Here is a 22248-nt window from a genome sequence, read left to right as displayed (position 1 = left end):
GTTCCACGATCTGCTTATGATGAAGCAGGCCAAGGTACCAAGCCCTCCTGAAACATGGTTTCCTCCTCTAAAATGAGCATATGCAAAGTCCCAAGCATTAAAACTACCATATTGGATATAGCAGAGCATCTAATATAGAGAAGGGTCCTATCAATGTCAACCACTACCGTCGGCTTTATTTGTTCATGGATTAGAAGTATATAATAAGATTCTCCTCATTTCTGTGGTCCAGTTGCCAGCTCCAAGTCCTCTCACATCATCAGAAGCATATGCATCCATTTGTTTTGAAGGGATAGGACCACAGCTACTCTTCAGGGAGATCCTGGTTTCCTCCAGCAGGTGTGAAGTCGCAGCCTCCTGGGTCTCAGACGCACTCTCTAATGTTCGTCCATCAGTTGATCGATTCAGGGTATGAAAAGATGTAGAATTCAAGGCGTATCAGATAACTGGGTAGATGATACCATCCACCAAAATGGGAATGGAGAAGAGCTTTTTTGCTTTGTTTTTCATATGGGGGAGAAGATATTTGCACATATAGGATTGGACATATTTGTTGCAAACATCTAGATGAAGGTCCCTTAAGTAGGCAGCTGGAAAGACCTTTCTAGCTATCAGGAAGAAGTGAGGCAAAATCTGGAACAAACTGGGACCTCAGATGTAGCCTAATTCAATATAGCAATGGACAGATGACCATATATAGCTTGAAAATATATAACCCCTATCAATACTATATTATTACCACCATTAATATTATATATTACCTCTATTAAACCATTTCTGATTATAACATTTTAATTACTAAAATATTATAGTGATATCTTTTTACCCACTCTGTAGAAAAAGATCCACATTTCAAAAAGTATGTTTTGTTTTGTTTTGTTTTTAAGCCATCGAACATGGTTGCTTAGTATACTTCGGTCCAAATATTTAAACTGCCTCCACCAGTTTTCTTTTTTTTCCATTTATCTTCAAACATGAACTTTAAAAACAAGTAATATTTTTTTTTATTTCCTTGTCTTAAAAAAGGCACGAAATCTTACTGGTCTAAATGCAGTTCTTGGGAAGAAATAATGCCAATTAACTCCCGCCCACATATTAGGCAAACTTTAGTTATTTTATGGAGTTTGGTATTGACCAGAAGTTGTTTTTTTTTTTTTTTCTATTAAGTTACGAGTATTACCAACTGAACTTTCCTGGGAAACCTAAGGAATTAGAAAGAAATGATCTCAGAAAGGTTTGTGAGGACTAAGTGGGCTCTGCCTGTTCTGTGCTTTGTACGTACGCTTTGACCAGGGCCTGGCATGTGGAAAATACTCAAGGAGTGTCGCAAGTGTTACCATCCTTATTCTAGAAATGAGTTAAATAGAAACGCCAGTGCTGTGCCTCAGTGGTTGTCCAGACTGTCCCGTTCAGTGCTGATGACTCAGAGTCACAGCTCCTGAAGATGGTTCATTCCTCGGGGATGAGGGAAGGGAAACTAATAGTCATACAGCATCACAGGCACCAAGAGGGACGCGAACACCCACACTGGGTGTGAGTGATCCGTCCAGATGACTTCACAGGTGTGCAAGGCTAATGGGGGTGTGGATCATGTGCAAATGAAACCGACGTGGAATACCATGGGGAATGGTTTGATGGGTCTGGGATGTGGGAACAAGAGGGAGAGCAGGGTCTGGTGTGGGGTGGGGAGAGCAGGTGGGCCTGGCAGTCACATGGCCTTGGATTTCACGTCCAGCTCTGTGATTGCTAATTGAATATATGGGAACAAGTCCACCCAGCTCCCTAGACCCTTACTTCGCAACCCACAGAGTGGAGATAATAGTGCTCACCTCTGGGGATGATAATTAGGGGTAAATGAGATTATTGTAAAGGATTGGCATAGCCCCTGGCATGGAAGGAAAGGTATTTTTATGACAAGTATCAGGATCAGCCTCATGCAAAGTCGTTCAGATTAATTCTTGGGGAAAAATAAAGCCACCATTGGAGTTTCTTTAGGTGGAGAAAAGTCATGCTCATGTTGGTGTGTAAACAAGATGTAACTGTTAACAGTGTATCAAATTAAATAAAAAGAGTGAGAGGTGGTATAGAGAGACAGTGTCAATACCTTGGGCAGGAGAAAAACAGGCATGAAATAAAGCATTGGGTCAGGGAGAAAAGGGTGTGGGATTTATTCAGCCAAGATTACTATGTACAGTCACTCTTGGAAGGATCTGGAATGCATTTCGAGCAGTGACTGCTAAACAATCTTTAAAATAGGCTATCTTAATTCAGTATGATATTGCATTATTGGAGAAGCTGTGGAGAAGCTCCTGAGGCATCACTAAGGAAATGCTTAGGGGCTAAAGAATATGTGGACATTCACTTTGGAGTGTGCTGAGCCCACCATGAAGAAGGAACAGTATGTGCTAAAGCCCAGAGGCCAGAAGGATGTGTTCCAAGCACTAACAGCCTTTGGCATGATTGGAATGCAGGGTGCCTGATACGTGAAGGTAAAATTGGGCTATCAGACCCGAGCCAGATCGCAACATAATTGGGTCACACTAAGTTTGATGGGAAGGCACTGAAGGGGGTTCAGTCAAGAAAGGGAATTAGTAAGATTTCTGTTATAGAACATCCAGCAGTATAAAAGCAAGGGAGTGAGAAAGGGTGAGGCAGGCATGGTGCTTGGAGGGATAGTGTGAATTACAGGAAGAAAGGCTAAAAGCCTCAGCTAGAACAGGACAGTAGGTCTGGAGAGAAAGTGCTGGAATCAAGAGAAATGGAAATGGAATTCTGGGGGTGAGGACAGAGGTACAGTTTGATGGCCTGTTTACTGGCTTGGGTAAGTCAGATGCAAAAAGAATATTTAGGGGAGAAGATAGTGACTTTTGAGACTTTTCGAGTTGGAGATACAAGTGGGACATGTAGGTAGAATAGTTCAAAACATGTTTGTTTGTTTGAAGGGGAGATTTAAATCAGCAGAAATACATTTTAAGCTGCAAACTGAAGCCACATATAAATTTAAATTTTCTAATAGCCATGTTAAAAAAGGGTAAAAAGAAACAGATGACATCAATTTTATAATATATTCTATGTAGCCCAATATACCAACAGATTTGAATAAGTAGTCAGTATTAAGAAAAAAGCAATGACTTATTTTATAATCGTGTATGTGTATGTTTAAAGTGTGTGTTTTACACTTCCCAACACATCAGTTTGAACTGGCCACATTTCACATGCTCTGTAGCCCACAGTGGCTAGTTAATTCCTTATTAGACACCATAGCTCTTGACCTTCAGAGCCGGTGCAAAGATGTCTGTTGGAGAGTGACCAGAATAAAAATCACTTCTGAAGTTGTAGATGAAGAGAGCTTTTTTTGGGGGGGGGGGGGGGGGGGGGGGGGGGTAGGGAAGGAGTAAAGAGAGCTTATACAGGGGCAAGAGAGAGGGGAGAATTGCCACAATTACCTCAGACCCTCATCTTCCATCTTTTTAAGGATGTGAGATGAGAGATTATGTTCTCAGAAACTTGGGAAGACTTTCATTATTTTTGTTGATCTTTTACACAACCAGAAACTGCTATGTAATATCCAGAGCCTAGTGCAAGATTAAAATGTGATGCCCCTTATTCAAAAATTATTAATAATTTCAAGATGATGACCACAGAATATTGAACCCAACACCCGGCTCTTCTAAGGGTAAGGGCAAGGTCAGGTGCAAACGCTCAGGTAACAGTCCCGTGAAACCAATGCTGCACATGACTTGCATTTTTACACGTCGTACATGAACATTCTTGCCTTTTGCGAATCAAACATAATATATTTAATAAAAAGATTAATGAGATGAAACTATGGGGTAGCACTCCTGGCAGCCACTCTTCCTGGCTTGAGGAAAGGCAACTTCTTTCCAAGCTTGGGTGCTTGAGATTCATGATTCCTGCTCGACGCCTCCCACAGATACCCCCACACAGGCAGGACCTCAATCATGCCAGAACATCACCGCCCCAATTCTTGCCTCACATCCAAGGGGCCCACTGAGCCCCCGACCTAGTAGATACCTGGTAACTCCCCAAAATCCTTCCGCCTTCTGAAAACCCTTTTCCCCTACCCCTTCCCTTGATAAGAAAGCATCTGACATGGACGTCTAAAGATGGAGCTTCCTCCTCAGAGGATGGGAGGAGCGTTGGATCAGGGGAACATGACCTGGAATTCCCTCAGGCAAACAGAATACCTAGAGTTCAGGGTATGCTGTGCATATGCAGCTTTATTTCCAGGCAAGTGCTTGAAGATGTATTATTTGAATTTTTTTATTGATAGCTTTCTGTGAATGGAACTCCCTCTATCTTTAAATGTCAATCTAATGACAAATTTCAGACTATCCATGAAAGTAGCGGTCTGCTGCACTGAATGGCGGCAAGCCCCCAAATGGCGCTGGACACAGAAATGTCAGTGCATGTCCCTGCACTCCTTGCTCTAGTCTAGTTCCTTCCTCTTCCCCCATCTGTCTCTCCAGGGTCCTTTCTGTGCCGTATCTCCCAAGGCTGTCATCGTTTTTTTACGTGATTATCATGAAAATTCAAATTACAGTTTGCCATTTATTATATTTAGTAAATAATTTGATGTTATTTACTCTTGGTTGCTTAGCTTTAGAAGTCAATAAATGACAGTCCTTTTTTCTTTTGAAAAAGAAAGTGTGAAAGAAAGACTTGTTCATATTTGATATCCCATAATTGATCCTTTCTGTCTATGTGCCTTATCAAAGACAAGGTTTCTCTAATCCTGCATGAAAGGCCCCTGATTTTGCAGGAGAGGAGGGAGCAGGCAAGGCAGGAGCCTGTGGGGAACTGTAGCGTATAATGTCCAGCTGCTGACCAGGCCATCATGGAGGTATGACCCCTGGCGTGTGACTTAACACTCTTCAGCCACAGGTTTGGTACCTGAAAAATGAGCATGTTATGCCTAGATCAGAGGACCACTCATGCTATCGTATGAAATAATTCATGCGAAGGACCCATGTAACAGGCTGTCAATAAATAGTCACACTATTACTAAGAACATTTCCTGGGATGAAAGAGAAATGGAGATCGTCCAGAGAGCTTGACATAACAGAGCTTGACTGGGCCCAGAGCTAAACAACAACAAAAAAACCCCTACACAAAATAAATAAATATATAAATAATTACATTTAAAACCCTTTAGATAGATAATTACATTTAATTATATAGCTATATAATTACATTTAAATAGATAATTACATTTAGATAAATAATTACACTTAAAACCCTTTAATATAAAACCCACCCGACTTTCAATAATCAGAAGAGCTCTTAAACTTGAAGTACACCTTAAAACTCAAACTTCTAACAGAATAGCAACACATGTATCTTCTGGTCTTCTCTGTATTGTATCACACCAGGGCAAACTGAACTTTTGGTCATAAATTGTGCAATGGCAAAGATGATGTTAGGATAGAATGAGGGAGATCGCTGTTTTTAAACATCTTAATTTCAAAGAATAACCATCCTGCCTATTAACTATGCTAACAGAGGAGAATTTTAATTAATCCTATAATTCTAAAGTACTGGCTTGAGAATGCATTATATGGTCTTTTTCCAATAGATTTATCTGCTTAATTATGTTTTTCCTGGACTGACCTAAAATTAATCTTCATGTCACATGGTGAACTTTCTGATCTACAAGGTCAGTTAGGAATGTAGAATAACAGTAAGTATTCTTATAAATAATAATAGTAATAGCTAGCATTCATTGAATGCATACTGTGTCAGGCAGCTTGCCAAATTCTTTAAATACCTCTCATTGACTATTCACAGAAACATTCTGATGAGGGTATTATTCTCATTTTACGGAAGAGGAAACAGGCTCTAAGTTAAACAACTTGCACAGGGTCACATATGAGGTACGATTCAAACTTGGGTCAGCCAGATTCCAGACCCTGTACTCTATTTTTCTAGACTGCCTATTTGTGGGAAATACAGATCAGCCAAAAGAAAATGTTATAACTTCCATTTTATCATCCTCTTTATGTTTTTGTTTTGGGCTTTATGAAAACATTCATTTACAAGAATGCACCAAGTTTTCTTTTTTCAGAAAGACCAGAAATAGCACAACAATAAAGAGGCAGAGAGGGGGGAAAAAAAATCTAGAAGGTCAATAATGGTTATTTCTTTGTGCTAAAGTTGTGGATGGTTTTTCCTTCCTTCTTTTTGACTATCCACATTTTCTAAATCTACTTAATGTTAGGAACATTTTGAAATAAGGGGACACATACAGATGAGGAACGAAGGAAGTTTGCGTGGCCCCAATCATGCTTAGTCACTTTTTTTTTAAAGATTTTTATTTATTTGACAGAGAGAGAAAGAGATCACAAGTCGGCAGAGAGACAGGCAGAGAGAGAAGGGGAAGCAGGCTCTCTGCTCAGCAGGGAGCCTGATGCGGGGCTCGATCCCAGGACCCTGAGACCATGACCTGTGCTGAAGGCAGAGGCTTAACCCACTGAGCCACCCAGGCGCCCCCATGCTTAGTCATTTAATAATGATGCTACAATGCTAAGCAATAGAAATTAAAAACAAAACAAATGCACAAACAAAAACCTCAGGAAGCAAATATTTTTGTCAATTCCCTTTCATTGTTATAATTTGCCTCCACTTTAATTTAGGAGGTTATTTGGAAAATGTACCGTTAGGAAATTGATGGCAGCCATCTTGGTTTTCTGCACTCAAGGTCAGTGGGCCTGTTTACTGGCAGTAATGACTTTACCTCCGGATTAAGAATGATTAGTTCTACTTTGGAACCAAATACAGTTGAGCTGGAGTTCCAGAAGAATTAAGAGTCTTGCGGTTATGTACATGTTGAACAATTTCCCTTTGTTAAGAACACTCTGATCTAAAGAAGAAAAGTGGCCACTCTGAGAGTGTGTAGTTTTAGGGAAAAACAATCATTTTTTTCACATTCTTAAGAGATTACCTAGTATGAGGATAGCAAGTGTGAGTGATAACTTTTTCGATAAATTCCATTTCACAGTAAGTTCAACACACTAGATGAAAGAGATCACTCATTTAAAATAAGAAAAATGGAGGAAAAAAGAGAACAATTCAAAAGATGATCCTCAAAGCACTTACTGTTGAATATCCATTTCCTGACTTGCCTTGCCTAACTTTGTTCATCCGTCATTCCATCATTCATTTTCGTTGGCATGCGGTAAGGTCTCCCTATGAGTTGGGCACTATACTCTAAGAAGGAGAGAACTTCTTGCCCTCCTGAAGCTCATACTCTTAAGGTCTGTTTATACTTTGTATATGAGACTGAATTGCCCAATTCATGAATATAGGAGCCTGAATAAACAAAACATATAATCATATGTAATGTGGAAAAAAATTTTCTTAAGCATTTATAATATTCATAAATGTATTTCCCATACTTTATTCTTATGTAGGTGGTAAACGCATACTCATTCCACCTTAAACAGGTGTCATTTTTAAGTTATATAGAAAATTAGCATACATTTCAGAATTAGTAGCCAGAAAAACCTTCAAAGTTGCTTACAAAAAATGCCACTTTAATCAGCATCATTACAAGCAACATATTGCAACATACCTTAAAAGCACATTGGTATTTTTATTTACTCTTCCCCCTACTCATGGTTTTCAATTCAATGTTCAAATTTTTCAGAGAAAAGACATTAGGGAATATTTATAACCAAGTACCCAAATCAGCTTCTTTCCACTTATGGGATCGGGAAGAGGTCAATTTCAGTGGTATGAGTCAATGCTGAGTCACTAAGGTGGCTCATTTCAGGAAAATATGAGCAAGGAATCTTGATCTGTGCCCTAAACGAATGAAGTAAATTGTTAGGTGATAAATACATCTTAGTGTATTTATCTGTGAAACAAGAGAGCCTTCTACCAGCTCATGGGACTATTTGTAAGAATAAGGACATTAACATGCTTGATAGTAAAATCTTAACAGCTGCTTCTTTTTTTTTTTTCCCCGTAAGTCTTTTTATTATATAGGAAACTATATCCCAACCTTAAGCACACTCACATACGGGAAAACAACTTTTAGAATGTGAGAAATTAAATGAATAAGGTCTTGGTTATTCTTTATGTCTTCAGTGAGTCTTAAACTGGGAAGCAGGGCAACTCACAAGCCATTTTTAACAGCTTCTTTTACTTGACTTGGCCATCTCAAAGTGTGAGTGGGTGTGCTATCAAATGGAGTAAAGTATGAGTCCATAGATTCCTTGGGACTTTTGAGATGGAAACAATTCCAATTTTACAATCACTCAGCTACTCAGGTATCTTGTAATAATCCCTGGAGTTAACAGTCCTTATCCATTTGGGGGAAGCCATTAGTGCATACTCAACAGACGAAATGACAAAGATACATTGATTTCGCCCAGAGAGCCACAGTGATTATCATGTAAGTGAGAATCTGGAGTGTCTCAGTTTCAACGTGGCATTGTGTGTTGAGTGTGGACGCTAATCAGTATGTGCGAAGAGACTGATATACTCACTTCATTGTTTCTGCGTTTTAACATCTTACCCCAATGCCAGTTCCTCTCAGAACAGAGTTCACATAACCACCGAAGCAGGGAGTGGAGCTCAGTCATGAGAAATTAGGCACTAAATCTCCTGCCTCCTCAGAGTCTGTGAGATGAGAGCCATGTTTCATCAGCCTAGAAATTAGCAAGGACTGTTCATAAACCTTTTAATCAGAGTAGATAAATTGTTTCTTGTTGAAACGGAAATGGCAAACACGGCCCACAAGGAACGGCTCGCTTTGGTATTTCTAGGTGTATGAAGAAACTTTGGTTCAAACCTATTGAGTTTCCAAATAAAAACTTTGGAACTTCCAAATGCCCTAAGACAGTGAAAAGCAAGGTTGAAAAGCAAGAACAGCAGAAAATTACATATGCGTTCCTCACTTTGTACATTTTCAAGAATTCTCCAGTACTTAAAAAGGAGTTTAATGAAAATATTGCATTAAAATTAAGGTGGTGTAAATATATCTCTCTTGAACGATTCCATTTTAAGACACTAATGTGTTCTGAGGTTAGCATGCAATTATCCTTTTAAAAACAAAAACAAAGATGAATTTGTAAAATAAAATTGTGTCTTTATTTGATAAATTATAGCTAATGTATTACATAAGTTTATTTATATTATTATATTTATAATTATAACATATATAGTTTATATAATCATAGTACATCAGTTATTATAAATGTAACATAACTGATTTGATAAATTACATCTTGACAGATAAAATTATTTTGACTCTATTTTCAATAATTTCTGCATGAAACATGAAGGCTCTGAGTGTCTTTGGATTTGATTGTGATCCGGATCAGATGAGCTACAGTAAATAAGAATGAGTTCTCAATGGAGACGGTCAGTAATAGAAGGAAGGCAATAGCATTTCCCATGAATAATGATTCCATTTCAAAGTAGCACAAAAGTAAGCTTTAAAAAGGGACGTCAGCCTGATTTTTGAGGGTTAAAGGGATGGGGGAACAGAACCATGTTACGTTAACTGGAAGAAAAACATCATCACCACAAAGACCACCTATCCTGGTCCAGATCTGTCCATCAAACACCAAAAATAATTGGAACCTGCAGCTCAGATGTGCTCTGAAACCCTGTACTCCTGTATTCCCCAGCTCAGGCTCTTTAGCTGATAGGTTGTGGTGTTTGTTACTACCCGAAATTTCCAGCACCTCACATACGGACATGGTGCAGAAATAGGACATGGTGCGGTTACCCAAAATAGGACATGGTGCAGAAGTCCAGTTCCGAGTCTCAAAGGTGTGTTCGAGTGTGTGCCAGGTCTTTAAAAAAGAGGCCAAGGGGATAGATCCTAATCAGCAACATGAAAAACAGAGTTCGGGTTACAGAATGGTAGAGCTGTGGCAATTTATAGCTCAGGTTTGGCCCGGAGAGATGGGCATCGTTTGCGAAGACCTTTCCAATTCCTTCTTCCCTTACCCACTATTGTATATGCGAATTTAAGGACGACCTGAATTCCGTCCTCTTTGTCTTTTTTTTTGTAGGTAGGATTTGTTACAGGGTGTATCTGTAAAACTTGCCCAGTAAGTCCATCCTAATATAACACTATAAAATAAACTCCACTATGGGTTTCTACTTTTTAGGAGAGTTTTGCAAAACGAGCCCTGCATTAATAAAAATAATTTCTCGTAAAATTATCTCATCTTAAGCCATTTTTCTACTTACCATAAACAGTGTTAATGTCCTCTGATCGTTGATTGATCGTAGGATCACTTATTCTACTCAACGGTCTGGCCAATGCCTCAATTAAAATATATTTACTATTAAGCTCGAAGCTCCAAATTTTACTTTTCTCTTTAAGGTATAGTCTGTTCATTTCTTTCCCCAATGGATCCCTTCTTACTAAATTTATTGAGAATTTCTACTCTTTTTGTCTATTTTCTTACCTCTTTGAAAACCTCTTTTTTGTTCCTGTTGAAGCTATCCCCTGATACTTGCATGAGTTCACTATTATGGGTAGCGTGACCCTCCAATTTAGTTCACCACGGGTGTGAAAGACATGAGGATCTCATCTGTTTTAAAGCTACTTACAGGCAAAAGAAAGTAGCAGTTGGTGCTGGAGTAACCTTGGTGCTCAGGGTACAGACCAACAGGACCCCCGGAGATTTCTCCCCCATCTCAGATCTAGAATACACTCTTGATGCCCTCTCGCTCCCACTGCGATTGCCTCTTGGTCCAAGTAGTGGCTTTGCTATAAAGAGATCCTGTGCACCCCAAAAGTCAAAATGTGAAAGGGACGATTAGGTAGGTTGTGTCATGTTTCCTCCAGCCATGATTTAAGGTTAAATGAAAGGTAAGAAATATGGGATGCCAAACTTGGAGCTGAAAATCTCCAAACTATGCCATATCTGGGAAATACTGGAGGCCAAGATGTAGGGTAGGAACCCCACATAAAGGCTGTCAACCTAGGATTAGCATCACTGGATTGAGTGATAAAACCTACAAGCCCCCAAGGTGGAGACACCCTGTGTCGGGAAGAGAGAATGTGGGAGGAGGCAGGAGGGGGTTGAGAAAGAACTTAGAAGATTTGAGCTTTATATAAATTCCTGTGAATTAAAGAAGAAATCGGACAAACTTGGCAAAAATCATGGACCCAAAATCATGACCATCTTTCTACAAAGGAAGAAAATAAAGGTAACATATAGAAATTGCCCCATTTAAAGATGCTATTTATAATCCCTTCAGGTACCATAAGGATCACCACGGAGAACCTTCCCAGTCCCTTACAGCTTGTCTTTCCCTGCTCAGTATGTTGTGTGAGGAAAATGTTGTCCTTTACTTACTCTTAACTTAAGTCCATTCAGCAGAACAATAGTTCCATTGGCCAATGCCTGTCTCCCTCAGCTATTTTCCCTTAAACAAATGAAGCCCCCTATGCGTGTCTGTGATTGTTTTAGATTTCCATTCAGGGTATCCCTGTCTTGGTTCATCTGATAAACACACACACACACACACACACACACACACCCCACACACACAAGCACATGCACACAGTACCTTCTAGTGACCAGACATCTTCTAGGACCAGGCTGTGCTTACGTTTTTAAAGGGAGTCCTGTCCTTAAGGAGCCTATAGTCCCATAAGAAAAAGACCCATAAACAGAAACAACAATGTATTAAAACAATATTAAGTATATTAAACCCTATTCTGCAGCAGCCTCTTTACTAAGTAACTGATTTTCACACACAGTCTCATTCCATTCCCTCAAAAGGCTCCTTAAAAAAGTTGGTATTGTCTGCATTTTATAGACAAGAAAATCAAAGTTCGGACAGATTAACTTGCCCAGAGTGACATTCCTTACCACTTGGGAAACTAAGCTTTGAAATCAGCCCTGTGTGATTCCAAAGACTTGATTCTTTTTTTTTTTCTTTTTAACAATGTAATAATTGCTATAATAGAGGGATACTTAGAGTTCAATTATCATTCATTATAATTGTAGTCAGTGGATGTGTTTGTAACAAAGATGAATGAGATTATAATTCGCTTCTCCCATCTGCTGAGGGTATGATAGGCCCTTATGAGGGCCCTACAAAGTCAATTCTATGCTTTTTCCAGGTTATTTCTTTTCATGCCAATATCTTTCCTCTTCAGCCTTCTTCTAACTCACCAGATAAGATGATGATAATATTGTTGCTTTAAAGAGGCTGAAGCCATAGATAAAGTCATTAGCAGAGATGGGGATTTTCTTAATCTAGTTGTTTTACAATTCCATGGTTTCTTACTTAAAATTAAAATTGAGCGAAAAATACCCATAAAAGTCTGAATATGAGATACCTGAAATGTTATAAGGAAGTTAAATTCAGTATCTGGGTGTGTCTGATCTGTCTAATTTTCCCCATGAACAAAGTAAAAGTACATGTATTTGTGAAGATTAATTAATATATTTGCCAAGATCTTTTTCTGATTTTTAAAAATTACTAATGATTGCTGGGGTGCCGGTTGTGGTTTCCCCTCCTCTTAATAATGCTGAAGGGTAATTACGGTATCCCCACTTTTCAGATGAGGAACTGAGACCCAGAGACCATGCCCAAATCATAGAGGTGATAAGGGGCAGAACCAGAAAACTAACTAATGACTATTTATCCTCAAAGCCCATGACTTAACTTTATGTGTTGTGCAATCATTGAGATCATGATGATAACAGCAAAATCAACACTTAATGAGTACCTATTCTGTATCAGACATTGTTTTAAAGTTTATTTATTTATTTAAGTAATCTCTACACCTAACATGGGGCTCAAACTCATGACCCCAAGATCAAGAGTCCCATGCTCTAGGGACTGAGCCAGACAGGCACCCCATATCAGGCATTGTTTTAAAAAGCTTTGCATTTATTAAGTCATTCTTCCTCATAACAATCATCTGAGTCAAATACTGCTATGAGTCTTATTTCATTAATAAGAGAACTGAGCATGAGGAAATTCAAGTAGCCCGACTGTTGGAAGCAGTACAGTCAGATTTGATTGTTGGCAGACAGCCTCCAGAACCTTGTTGTCAATTATTACACTCTTGGCAAATATTGATAGAAAGGCAAAATATTTATACATGACTGCCTGTTATAAAATGGAATGTATTATGATTTATAGTCCTTTCTTCAATTTATGGTATTTAATCAGAAGTCATGAGACAAGAATGCTTAAAATAATTTCCACATTGTATGAGTCTCTTTCCTTTATTTAAAATTGGAAGATTATTGGCTTCCTCATCCAACAGGCCTTCCCCTCAACTATGCCTGTTAGCATTCGCCATTTAAAAAAATTTTAAGCAGAAATCTTAAAGGATATTTTAATATTCAAACTCAATATATTATCAGCCTTGAATGTCTTCTCAAAATTACTCTTTCTGCACCAAGGACAAATTCTATCCTTCAATTTAGATTTTAAAGGCTGGGTCAACTATGTAGAAGTTCAAAGTTTTCTGAACAATGCTGTGGCCAGGGACACTAAGAACAGGATAAACAATGGGTTCCTGTTTTGTATTTCCTGTAAATTATTGCTATGTTCTTATTTCTCTTGATTTCACTGATCATTCAATGTTAGTTTTAGGGGGGAAAAAAAGTGTCAACTCTATTACTACTATATTTAAAACCAAAGATACTCAAATGATGCAGCTCTTTAGGACTTTAAACACATAGGGTCTGTCATGGCAATTTTCACTCCATTTGGAAGTGATAACAGGCTTGAAAACTGAATACCAACCTGTTGTAAGGGCTTATCGTTGATGCCAGAAGTTGTTTCAAAACTTCTGAAACTATATAGGCTATTACTCTCTTTCCACCTGCCTAATATCAGAAAGCTGTTCTTAGATGATTGGTTGGGTACATGTCCAGCTTCAAGTAAGAGATTATCTCAAGACAACATTTAACCAAGTGAGAGGTTGGTTTACTGCAAACAAGAAGCAGCCCAGGGTTGTGGGGGAGGGGGTTAACTCTGTCACCCCACCCTCAGCATGTGCCTCCCAGGACGGAATCGGCATTTCTGTCCGCTAAGAGGAGCAGGGTCTGGTTAAGAGGCAAAGGCAGAGAAGCCATCCTCCCTGGAGTCTCCCTGCTCCCACCGTGTACCAGAGGTGTCCTGCCTTTAGCGTGTCGGCCAGAACAGACTGCAAGAAAATCTGGGAAACTAAGTTTTGAAATACGCATATTCTCAGGGTTCTGTAGTAAAGATGAAAGCAAAAATAGATTATCAGTAAGGAGAAAGCAGTGTCTGCTACCACTGTGTTAGATAGTTTATTTAAAGAGTAATAAGTATGGAAATAGTGACCTGACTGTAAATGAAATGTATCAGAGAGAAACTTCAACTGAAAATGCCACTTAAGGAAATACTTGCTGTGAAAAGAAGGGCCCTTGCTAGAAGGCAAAAGTTGAGTATCTGCTTCGATTCAGAGGTCCCTCCCCACCCCCAGGTCTGAATACAAAATACACCCCCCCTTCAGGCAGTCAGACTCCCTTGTACCTTCCACTGAGACCAGTTGAGCTCCAGCTCAGTTCCCAGAGTCTAGACAGATTCCCACAGCCTCCCCATCTTTTTCTGTAAGATTGAGATATCATTACTCATTTCTTGACATTGCTAACATACCCCTCCCATAGCATCTAATTTCTTATGTTTCCTTTTGTGAATAAGACTATTGTTGCTGTTTTTAGTAGGTTGACCTTGCTGGTTAGAGCATTCCCTCCCAAATTTCTCTATCTGGCATACATAAAGGTAAGAATATTTGCAGGCACACTGAGGGAAACAAGTGTGGTAACAACAGCCAGAGGTGACTGGTCTGGGAGCTCCAGCAGCCCCGGGCTTCACCTGATAACTGGGGGCATCGTTATTGTAGCAACATCTGTAACCCATGCAGAACACACAGAGGTTGCACAAAGAGATAGGAAGGTCTGGCTCCGAGGACAGACAACACGAAAAAACTATTAACATGTCCAATCTCTGAAGTTTCCCATTTCCAACTTGCATTCATTTTGGAAGAAGTTTATTTTATGCACTTGATATAATGAATCTACAGTTCCTTCTGACCTTTGAAGGCTAGTCAACTATTTCTTATTGTTCTTTGCTAACCTATCATCCCTGAGTTTTAAGGACACTTTTTTAACATTTTGTGTACTACTTATGTGTGTGACTATCCTTGTAAAATTAGCTTTTATGGTCATAGTAATTAATGATGGAAATGTGCCATGAGTTATTGGGTTAATTCATTTTTTGAATGCCTCAGAAAAGATATTTTTCATACTGCACCTTGGTGATTTCAAAGTGCTTTACAAATTTGTGAAGAATATGTACAGAAGTACATCTTCAAACATTCTTATCTATAACAAGCATCCTTCTGCCCATGGTAGAAGAGAGGATCCCACAGCTTCTAAATATGGAACACAGACGTCATCATGTGTTGCTTAATGCCTTCTTCAGAACCTACTGAATCATTTATTCAAAAAATATACATTAAGCACTTACTTTGTGCCAGGCGCAAATATAATATATGTGTGGGAAATACAATGTGAAGGGAAAACAGGAGCTCGTAGGCTAATGGAGGAGAAATACACTGATTGATCACAGAAATAAATGGAACCAAGTCTGACACTCAAGGAAATGCAGAATATGATTGTTCAAGAGTTAAAAACACATGACCTTGTGTGGATCAGGGAAGCCTTCCTGGGGGAGGGGCACTTTGGCCAAAAGGTGCACAGCATTAACGGCTGAGCAGGGAAGGTGTTCCAGAAAGAGAGAACGGTGCACGAAAAATGCCTAAATGTGTCCCATTCTAGGAACTGAAAGACCAGCGAAGCTAGAAGAAAGGAGCTAGAGGGTAGGTAGATGTAGGTGGAGATGTAAGAAAATCGTGCAGAGCTTTAAATAGGCCACTTTCAGAAGGCTTATCTTAAAGATTTTTATAACATATTTAGCAACTGTTGCATATGTCTCAATTTCAATAGAATATAAATATCAAGAAAAGCTAAGTCATGGTTATATAAACAGCAGAGGTACTTTTTAAATGTATGTGGGATTCAGACAGCACATATAAAACCAATAAAGTTTTAACTAGAAAACAAAGTTTTAACAGGTTTTCAGAAGTTATTTCTATATAATCTCTTGCATTTGCTAACAGTTCTTTGGCCATTCCTTAGCATTTTCACCTTACTTGATAAAGTCCAGCCCCAGATTGCATAATGACACATATGATGGCATGTCAGCTCCTAAAAAACTTTTGCTTCTCTTCACTAACCAGGTAGTTGAAATAGTTGGATATGCGACTTGACAGCTTTCAAACAATTACACCTGCTGATGTCGATTGTGAGAGAGATTGCCAAATGTAATTTATACACACTCAAACAAAAGCATAGATGGCAGTGTTAAGAAGGAGTTTATAGCCTGGTCCCTCTGCCTATGTTTCAGAGCACAAGCATAGAGGGCTTGCATGCCTGGTCTGAAATCACCCAAGCTCCTGGGCTTGAATTCCTCCCTCTGTGCTTTATTACTTACTCAGCTTTCAACATATGGAGGTTCCTGTAGATGGCCTGGCTGATATTTACTAAGTGCATGATGCCGCCAGGCACCAACATTTGTATTGCAGGTGCTTTACTTTGTTTCGTGTGGTAGAAGCAGACAAGCGTCAAAGATGTTATTACACTTAATCTAGCCCTCATTTTGCATTTCACATGCCTGATGTGGGGGTCCACCCCCTCCTTTAATCCTCATTATCTGATGTCTATAGTCTCCGTAGTATGAGACTCTGACTGCCTTTTCAATACATCTTTGAAACTCATGCCAGTGTTTCAGGCAGTCTTGTTGCCTTTCCCTGAACACTAAAATATTTGACTAAGAGAATGATACATTGTTCTCCTGGAATATTAGACAATGCTACTCAACTGACATGGGCCACTGAAGCCTTCAAACATTTATAGTATAACTTACTTTTCAAAGGACTTCGGGGGTGGGGAATGTAACCTAGAAAACAATATTCATGGGAAAAGTACATTCACTTCCTTCCTCCTGAGATCTTCGCAAATAATAGGAAGTGACGAGGAACCAATTGAGAATTCTGAGTTCTCTTGGGAAAAAAAAATTAAACAACTCTCAAAGAAGCTTTCAAAACACATGTATTCAAGAGATCACTCACATAAAAGTCCCTGGAAATCGCTGTGGTATCAAAAAAAAAAAAATTACTAAACCATATTTGGAATCCTTCAGTTATTTTACCGTATTTTAGTTGTTATACCAACAATAGCACTTAGGCTGTGCCAGACTTTCCTACCTTCTTTTCAGACAACCCTTTTAATGCTCACAATAATCCAGTGAAGTCCTAGGACAGAGAAGGAAACCGAGGCACAGGAAGGTGAAGCAATAGGCCCACGGTCACACGAAAGTGGCAGGACCAGGATTCAAACCCAGACACATGGGCTCCAGACTCTCTATTCTTAAGCATTATTACACATTTTTAAGGTCTTCTGAAAACAACCAAATCATCAAGTGAGAAAGGAAGCTACAATAGTCTTTGCATAGTTGTCAGGAGTTTCAAATATCACCAGTGTGGGTCCACGTTCTCCTTTACAGTGAGGATTTTATTTTTCTGAAGCCCTCTGGAGCACACAGTTGTTCTGGTACCACCTGAAAAAATGAGCAGTGGTTTGAAAAACTGGGGAGATCATTCCAGATAAGGTGCTCACTCCTTTAAAGGTGGAACGAAGGTGTGCTGAAGAATTACAAAAGGTCTCTCTGCTCCAGAACACCATCTGCCTCGTGGTTCTAACAATGGGGCATTCCATGATTTATCAAGATCCTCTCTTGAGATACAGATATCCTCCGGGACAGTTTGGTCTGTGTCAACTGTGTCTTAGCATAGAATGTTCTTAATTTGACCACTGCGTAGCTGAGAGCTGTCTCAACTTGTATTGCACACAATGGGAGGAGAGAAAGAAATGTACCACTCAACTGACTTCCAACGCTTCTGTCCATTTTTTTCCCTCCTCGTCTCTGAAAGATTATTGCAGATTGAGCTTCTGAAACCAGTCCTGTCTTTATTATTATTATTTTTAAGGATTTTATTTATTTATTTGACAGACAGAGATCACAAGTAGGCAGAGAGGCAGGCAGAGAGAGGGGAGGAAGCAGGTTCCCCACAGAGCAGAGAGACCAATGAGGGGCTTGATCCCAGGACCCTGGGATCATGACCTGAGCCGAAGGCAGAGGCTTTAACCCACTGAGCCACCCAGGCGCCCCCCCAGTCCTGTCTTTATAGAGAGCTTAAGAACCTCTTTTAACATGGCTGCTGGTCCCACTCATGACTTACATGACATTTTTTTTTCCTAAGTAGGTCCTTCTCTTATTTTGGGGGGCTGCATCTCTGCTCGGAGAACACTCGGCCTAGTGTTCTACTCCCTCAGAGACAAAGGCTTATCCAGTCTCCTTGCAACAATAAACCTGGGGCAGCAGGGGACTTGGGTCAGACTTGCAGAGGCCAGGGATGTTTCCTGCCCGTCTCCCCCTGCTGGCTGCAACACTCATCTACCCCATGGTTGTGTGGTTTCCACAAGCTCTGTTCTGTCCAAGTCTTCTTCTCCTAGCACCTGACAGTCCCCAAACATCTGCTGCTCACCGCCCCTCCAGAATTTGTCTGGGTTTCTGGATCCTGGGTCCCACTGCCCACCAAACCCTCAGTGCTCTTCCATTAGAATCACCTGGGGCGGGGCGGATATTAGATATGTTAGATTTCAACCGGATTAGTTAAAGCAAACTCTCCAGAGGTGGGTCCAGTGTACTAGTATTTTAAAAAATTTTCCAGATAAGCCTCATATGTACCCAGGAAAGAATCCCCACTCTATATTAGTTTCTCTCAAATTTCAATGTGCACACATATAACCTGGGGAGTTTGTTAAGATGTACTTGCTGGTTCAGTAGGTATGGGTGAGGCTTGTGATTTCACATTTCCTACAAGATCCCAAGTGATCTTGTGATGACTTTGATGTTGGTCCGTGGACCACTCTTTAAATAGAAAGGCTCAAGACTAGTGGGTTCTTAAAGTGTGGTTAAGAATCACTTGGGGACCGGTTAGAGATGCACAATTTCAGGCCTCTCCCCAAACCAACAAAACAGAAATGGGGTGGGATCCAGCAATCTGCGTATTAACAAGCCTTCCAGGTAACTGCTTTTGCTACAGTTTGAGAACCCCTGGCCAAGATGGTAGTGCACAACAGAAATATAATGCAAGATGCATATTTAATGTAAAATGTTCTAGTTGTCACATTTTAAAAAATAAAATTAAACAAGTGACATTAATTTTAACTAAACAGCTTATTTAACCTAGGATGTCTGAAATATTGTCTTTTCAATATATAATCCATATCAAAATTAATATGATAGTTTACATTCCTTTTTCTCATACTATGTTCAAAACTCAGTGTGCATTTTACAGTTACATGACATCCCAGCTTTGACTAGCCACATGTTAAGTGTTCAGTAGCCTCTACATCCACCATATTGGACAGCTACGTAGACTTACAACAGTGATAATAGCAGACATCAGTCGCTTATAAAAGTCATTGTAGATTGAGTGAGTAGAAAAGTCCAAATACGTTATCCTCTCATTTTTAAAAATCCAAGTCCAACTTGGACTATTCTGTGACATCTAATCAGTCGAAAGGTGCTAACTGTTTGGACAGTTGGGATCACTGGGGAATGACATGATGGGACCATGGTGACTCACATGGCAACACAGGGCTTATGCTGAATGGAAGCAGTTAGCAGGGTCAGAAACTGTCCATTCAACTGCAAACCATGACCTAAAGTGACTAAGAATAGTTAAACATGAGGCAATGGGCTTCTCTCAGTGCTGGTGTGGAAAGCAGGCAGGTTGGAATTTAAAGATAATGGTTGACTTAGTAGTCTTCGTTTTATTAACTTCAATAGTTTCTCAAGGACAGCCAGTTTTTAATGCATTTTTTTTCATTATAAACTACTATATGGAGGAAAAGGTAAAAACTATTAAAAAGAATTTCTATCTGAGGCTAGCATTTGCCAGCCTTACAATCTATCATTTTTGACCAAGTAAAGTACGTATCTTCCTTTTAAATGGACAGGCATTTAAGACATAGTAAAGTGTGACCATTTAAAATAAGTGAACAGAAAAATCCATTATCCTATAGAGATCTCCTAAAACTCTGCTGTCCATTTTTTAAAGTTACTCTTATTTTAAAAATTTTGATTAGCTATTTCAAACTTACATGATAGTTCTTTTTTAATTTCAATTTAAAATTTTAATCAACAAATTTTAATTTAATTTAATTTTAATCTAAGTGTAGGCTAGCTGAAGGATTTCACTATCTTACCACACCTGAAAAAGCAGTCATATAACCGTTTTTCTTTAGAGATCATGCATAATCCTCAGTATTTTCTATCATCAGTTGCAGTGTCTTTCTTTAATTGCAAAGAAACAATTGGATCTGATCTGAGCCTCTAGTAACCACCCTTCCTAACATTCGTTATAAAATACATCCAAGTCGTTTCCACACTGGGCTAAAGAAGGATCAGAGAATCTTCTCCCACCTCCTCTTAGCTCTCAGCAGTACTTTCTCACTGTTGACGCTCCCCTATGTTACAGGAGTAGGGAGATGAAAGAGTTCAGGGGTTTTATCTACATGGATTTAATACTTAACTATGTTTCCTTGGGTAGGAAGGAACAAATTTCCTTCTAAGGGGTGTTGTACAATGCAGAGTAAACCACAGAAGCCAGAAGTTGGTCTGATGACCACCCATCGTGTATCTTCCTTCAGTCACAGTAGAAAGAAATCCTGATCTCCAGTCGCTAAGGTTTGAAGAGATCCTCATGTGAAAAAGAAGCCATCAACGATTACAACAAATTCTCTTTATTCTTGCTGCCTCTCTGTGCTATACACCTTCTGAGGCAAGGACAATATTTTGTCCCCACTATGGTATTCTCCGAACATGTGACAGAGAGGAGGCTCAGAAGTACTTGCCTCATAAAATGCTGAATGAATGAGTGCACAGAACACCCAGATCTTAATTTATAATTCTAGAAACAAAAGGAAGGCGCAAAGTCTGCTAGTCATTGCTGGCGGCCCAATCTGAATCACTTCTTTGGAGGCAGAAGCAAAGGATCCGTGTCTGTCTCATCGTGTCACTGAATGGTCCCCAGTCTCTGCCAACAGATAAGAAATGTCAACAGCTTAACCCAGTAGCTTTCAAAAATAGCATAGTTGATGAAAATGGAAATTTAGGTGCGTGCTAGAAATAAACCATTTGTCTTCAGAAGGATAGGGTGAGAACAGAGAGATCTAAAATATTTTTTAAGACCCACCTAAGTGAGGAAATGTCAGAAGAAACCTCTTCCCTCTCAAGAAGGCACACATAGTCCATCTTAGTGTCAACAAATCAGGTTAAGTCATTCTGAAAACTTGAGGATTATGGCCAGGCACTGTGTTTCCTTAAGATTTCAGTCAAGATTTTTTTTTTTTTTTTTTTTTTTTTTTTGCTGTCATTTCCAATAGCGCTGGCAGTTTTCCCCAAAATTTAAATGAGTAGTTGTACGGTGAACCAAGTTGTTGTGGGTTTCCTGGTGCGTGCACCCCCCCACCACCACCACGTGGGGCAAGGGGGAGGGAGGTAGCCACTCAGGCACGGCTTTTTCATCCCTTTGCAGACAACTCCGGCTGCTGTGAATACTGAAAATAGCTCAAATGCTCTCAGAACAGTAGCACCACCCAGCAGCTGGGATTCTTTTCCTCTCTTATTTGCCTTCTCTCTTGCCTTTTTTTTTTTTTCTTCCCCTTCAGACACTTGGATTGGACTTAATCTTAAACCTCTGGAGTTCAAGACCTTTTAAAAAGGGCTAAATAAACAATCTCTACATGTAAAAGGCCACTGACTCCTACTTCCTCTGTTGAGAGCAACTGTTGAACCCCAGCTGCCTGTAGGTAAGATTTTTATTCTGGAATTATTTAATTGGTTTATGATATGTTTATGACTAAGGTCTTTTCAATAACTTATTTCTGGTGAGAATAAGCGGAGGCTGTCAACGATTTCCAGGTAAATACGGGGTTCCCGACTACAGCAGGGGCATCTGTGCATTTTTATGGTTGTGCTTTAGTTTTAAACTTTGCTCCCAGCTCTCTGTCACGTTGACCCCTCTACACACACACACACACACACACACACACACACACACACACACACACA

The 22248-nt window shown here is 39.6% G+C and overlaps 1 protein-coding gene across 18 annotated transcripts in view; it reads left to right on the top strand.

Annotated features, from left to right (window-relative positions):
- SORBS2 (sorbin and SH3 domain containing 2) overlaps nt 1–22248 on the top strand; it is a 205582-nt gene that overhangs the window by 9674 nt on the left and 173660 nt on the right. For 16 of the 18 annotated variants that reach the window (XM_032869929.1, XM_032869935.1, XM_032869943.1 and 13 more), the window contains exon 2: nt 21846–21986. The exons of 1 other annotated variant lie outside the window; for it this stretch is intronic. The gene's annotated coding sequence lies outside the window, so the exon portion shown is untranslated. The remainder of the gene's footprint in view (nt 1–21845; nt 21987–22248) is intronic. One more of the 18 variants, XM_032869932.1, reaches the window with a different exon arrangement.

This window comes from Lontra canadensis, unplaced genomic scaffold (assembly GCF_010015895.1).
Source record: "Lontra canadensis isolate GAN:19392208 unplaced genomic scaffold, GSC_riverotter_1.0 scaffold39, whole genome shotgun sequence".
Taxonomy (NCBI): domain Eukaryota; kingdom Metazoa; phylum Chordata; class Mammalia; order Carnivora; family Mustelidae; genus Lontra; species Lontra canadensis.
Note: the sequence above shows the minus strand (reverse complement) of the source record. Positions and strands in the feature narration are given on the sequence as shown.